The following is a 5034-nucleotide window of genomic DNA, read 5'->3' as shown; positions in this document are numbered from 1 at the left end:
ATATTTCTATGCATTTTTTTTTTTGGCTCTTTGTTCGTTTATGTAAATTTCTGTTTGACCCGAATGAAATCCCAAAAGCTGGTTTGTGCTAAGAATTGTGGAATGTTCTAGTAGTTGATTAACCTATCTTTTGGTCAATGTTCGTTTGACTGTTTGTCCTAAAATTGACCTTCCTCACACTAAGCGTTGATTGTTTCATTTCCAACTCCATGAGAGAAAACCTTTGTACTCAAATATTTCTGACACCCGTGAGATCAATGGAGTTGAGGCTTCTACTTGGTGAATTTTTCAAAGCTGTATGTGTTATGGTCAGTGGTAAGAAGGTTATGGTTTGGACCACACACACACGACTCTGGAGTTATGACTGAAATAATCTTGATAGTATCTTTTGACTTCTTACTGACAGTTTGTTTGAAATACTCAGGTGACTAATCGAGTTGAGACTTAGATTTTCTTTGTGACATGATTTCTCTTCCACTTGGATTGCTAGAGACTAGCAATAAGCTGGTTGGGAGTTGTGATTAGTGCATGAAAATGCACCCTAAATATTGCTTTTGATTTACACAATATTAAAATATTTAAGCTTTAATTAAACAATTCCATTATTTTTATTCATAATATTTTTAATTGAAATTTGTCTAGTTTTTGTTTAATTATTTACAGATAAAAAGCAGTGTAAAAAGCCACACAAAAATAAGCCATGAAAGCCATATTTTCAACCATCCGGAGCCAAGCCTCTCAGCCGAGCCGCGCAAGCCATCAGAGAGAGAGCCGAGCCGATTGAGCCGAGTAGTTGAGCCGGCCAAGTCACATCAGTCCGCGTGGGTCCCAGTTTTTCGACGCTCCCCGACTCTCCCTCGTGCGCGTCCTTAGCACGCGGCTCATCAGAGCGCGCGTTCCTTCCACGCGTCCGTCAGCGCGCGTCCAAGGCCTTCCTCACGTGGGTCCCGCGTGACAGCGTGCCAGCCCAACTCTTTCTCCGCGCGCACCAGCTGTCGTCTACTCTGACTCTGCGCCAGCACACTCCACTACTCCAAGCGCGACACGTGGCAAGTTTCCTCCTCACTTCTAATCACGTTGCGACACGTGTCCCATTTGGTGATGAATTTGAATTCCTTCCCCAAAAATCAGAGGAAATTACCAGATTTCTTCCCCAAATCAAATATGTGATTTCTCCTAATTTATGTGTAATTTTATTTTGTTTCCTTTTCTTTTGTAATTTTCTAGTTTTACTATTTATTTCCTTATTTGACAGGCAACCTCTGAACACTATAAATAGAGGGGTTAGCCTAAGGTTTTTGGAGGTTTTGGGATATTCAGTTTTCTGTCGTCTTGCTGTCAGTCTCATATTTTCTCTCTAGAACTTGTGAGAATGTTTTGCAAGATAGGCTAGAGTTTTCTAGGTGAGGTTAGAGATGAACTTCTGTTGAGTGACCCAATTCGGGGTTTTGATTCCTTATTCTGTAAACTTCAACATCTGAATGAATTAAATCTCATCTATTTTTCTATTACTTTTCAAAATATTGTGTGTCAATTTTTATATAAGTTCAGTCACGCTTTTCTTATGTAATTTTGTCATGCAATGTTTTGTTATTCAAAGTATTTTACAAATTGTCTTTTACTGCAATATTGTCAGATTCATATATTGTCGATTTTAGATAACTTGTAATAATAATATTTTCTGAGCTAACATAGAGATTTAATTTATTCGATTATTTTATTTTGTGAATCAAAACTTGAATTGGTGAACGAAGCATTAGGGATTCTCAACACCTTACCGTTTTCTTCATACATATATTCTCCTTTTTATTTTATTTGCAACAAAATTCTCAAAAACTCTTATTTTTCTTTAATTCACTTTTCTCTAACGCTCTTATTTTGTTAATCATTCTTGTTATTTTGTTATCTCTTTGTGGATACGACCGCCCTTCTGTGCTACAATTGACCGCTTGTGAATATCACTTTTGGGCGTTAATCACTTTTCTTCTTTTCTTTTTGTTCTTTTTTAGTTCGGGCCTCCCGATAAATCGGATACCTAAATGTTCGGTTGTCCTCACACCTTTTTGCAAACGATATTCATTCTTCTTGGACTTCCTATTTACATGAAGGTGCCACTCATTCTCCAACTCAGGTTTATTGTCCGGTAGATCTTCCCACGTTTCAATACTTGGTTCATTCATGAGTTCATACAACGTGGGCATGTTGGCATTGCTTGGAATGAGTGTCTTAAGATATATGCTGACAGCCTTTACCTCATCGTCTATTTTAAAGGCTACCAGCATGGCGCCTCTTTGTAGGGTATTCACCGGTAAACGGTCGTCCTCTACTAATGAGACAGTATTTGATGTTACTCTTGGACACGAAGAATCCACTTCTATTTCCTTTCTTTTGATCATTCCTTCGACTATATTCTTCAGGACATAACAATCCTTTAAGGAATGACTAATGATGCGATGGTATCGGCAATAATTGGGATCATCGGTCTTATCAACCTCATTTGGCCTTTTTGACTCATAGAGTTTTATTGCTTTAGCAGCAAGTAACTCATCAAAAATTTGCTCCACATCCTCATCATCCAAAGCATATTTAACCTCATTTCTTTCCTTAAGAGTGAGTTTCTTTGACTCTTCTCTTGCTTTTCCTTTGTTTTGATTTTTCGGTCTTTCTTAATGGTTTTTTATTTTCAAGTTTCCTCTCTTCTGGGCAAGATCTCATCATGACACCTTTCTGACGAGCTATTTGCTTTTCAACCACGCTCGCCTTTGAAATCAATTCATTAAAAGATTGTGGTTCCACAGTTCCAATAAAGGTATCCACTTCTGGCACGAGATTATTAGCATACATTGAAACCACAAAAATCTCTGTCAATTTTTCCGGGCATTGGAGGTTAAGATTCCTCCATCTAGTGATAAAGTCATTTGCACTTTCTCCCGTTCTTTGCTTGGTTTCTACTATATCTGTGATTGTTACTTTCTTTTTTTAGGAGACAAATTGGGCTAAGAATGCTTTTTGCATGTCATCCCACGTAATAATGAAACCTGGAAGAAGTTGTGTGTACCACGTGAATGCTGCTTCTTTTAGAGATTGCATAAACTGTCTAATCAATAGTGCGTCTGATTGAGCAGTCTCGCCGCATGCCGAGGTATAGTATGCCAGATGTTCATGTGGAGACCCATTTATCCCATCGAATTTTTCAAAATTTCGCCTTACATAATATCGAGGGAAAGCAATTTGATCATAATGTGCCGGGTAAGGCTTTCGGTACCCTAACACTGGCATACATGTAGTAGCTTGATATTCTCGTATTCTATCCATAATCAACATCCTCAAGTCTGGTTGTGGTATCGGATCCGCCGGCTGTCTTGTCTCAGTTCTCAAGCCTAGTTGGGGTATTAGGGATGCAGATGTCTGTCCTAGTCCATATGCTTGACCCAAACCCACATTTTCTTGCAAATGTACAGAGAGTCTCGCGACTTCAGCCTCCTTCTCGGCAAGCATCCTTCTCAATTCACAGATTTGCTCACCTTGCTCTTCCATGCTTGTCATTCCAGTAACTAAAACTAGCATATTTCTTGATTTTATATCGTCATCAACAGTTGACACTGCCATTTGGCCTATTAGAGGTGTATCTCTAATCGTTTGAGGACCAGAAGAATCATGCATACAACGTGCCTTTGATCGTGTGATTGGTCCCTTATATGGTATCAATGCATTTCTCTCCACTTCATTGTTGACAGTAAGCTCCATCGTTGGACAATTCCTGGTCATAATGGTCAACCCTTCGTCATCTCGCTCTTAGTTTTCATTATTGAATAATGGCCTAAGATTCACTCGTGGCATTCTCAGTCCACCACTTCTAACTTTCTTCACTAAGTTTTCTCCAAGTTGAGTGACCAAGCCCATTTGATTTTTGTCACTGACTATTGCCTTCACTTTCCGTTTTTGTACACTCTTTTCGGGAGTCTTTGAAACATGTGGTGATGTAGTGAAGCTGTCCACCTCTTTTGTTATCAGAGAAGCTAGAGTAGATATCTCTTCAGCACTGGTCATCATAACAGATTCTACTGTACCGATGTCAATGGGGATCGAACTAACCATAATTTGAACTGGTTGTTGATTCGTGATCTTAACGGCTTCTGCAAGACGAGTCTTGACAGTCTTGACTGTTTTGACCTTCGCATTCTTAGCGATCTTTGGAAGGAGAACAGCTACGGTCTTCACAACCTGCTTAAACTTTCTTTTAGCAGATCTTGCTTGTCTCTTCTTCAATCCTTTGGCAGCCTTACCGCAAAGAGCCTTCGAGGATTGCTTCGCTTTGGTAACCTCAAAAACTTTTGGAACTATTGCAGGAACAGGTGCCCCAGTGATCGTGAAGGTCTTCTTAAACCCCACCTTCTTCTGCTCCCTAGCAATCCTAACGGATGGGAGTTGATGGAAGTACACAGTAACTTGTCGTGCCATTACTGCAAAATAAAATGACACAAATGGTTACATTTCAACGATTATTATAATTAAATATTACCATTATAACCGGAGATGAAAAGGAGAACGGGTCCCACCGGGCGTGCCAAAAACTATGTTGAGTGGAACTGGTTGTTGATTCGTGATCTTAACGGCTTCTGCAAGACGAGTCTTGACAGTCTTGACTGTTTTGACCTTCGCATTCTTAGCGATCTTGGAAGGAGAACAGCTACGGTCTTCACAACCTGCTTAAACTTTCTTTTAGCAGATCTTGCTTGTCTCTTCTTCAATCCTTTGGCAGCCTTACCGCAAAGAGCCTTCGAGGATTGCTTCGCTTTGGTAACCTCAAAAACTTTTGGAACTATTGCAACAACAGGTGCCCCAGTGATCGTGAAGGTCTTCTTAAACCCCACCTTCTTCTGCTCCCTAGCAATCCTAACGGATGGGAGTTGATGGAAGTACACAGTAACTTGTCGTGCCATTACTGCAAAATAAAATGACACAAATGGTTACATTTCAATGATTATTATAATTAAATATTACCATTATAACCGGAGATGAAAAGGAGAACGG

The sequence above is a fragment of the Morus notabilis genome, unplaced genomic scaffold (genome assembly GCF_000414095.1).
Source record: "Morus notabilis unplaced genomic scaffold, ASM41409v2 Scaffold97, whole genome shotgun sequence".
Classification (NCBI taxonomy): Eukaryota; Viridiplantae; Streptophyta; class Magnoliopsida; order Rosales; family Moraceae; genus Morus; species Morus notabilis.
The sequence above is the reverse complement of the archived record's forward strand: the minus strand, read 5'-3'. Positions refer to the sequence as shown.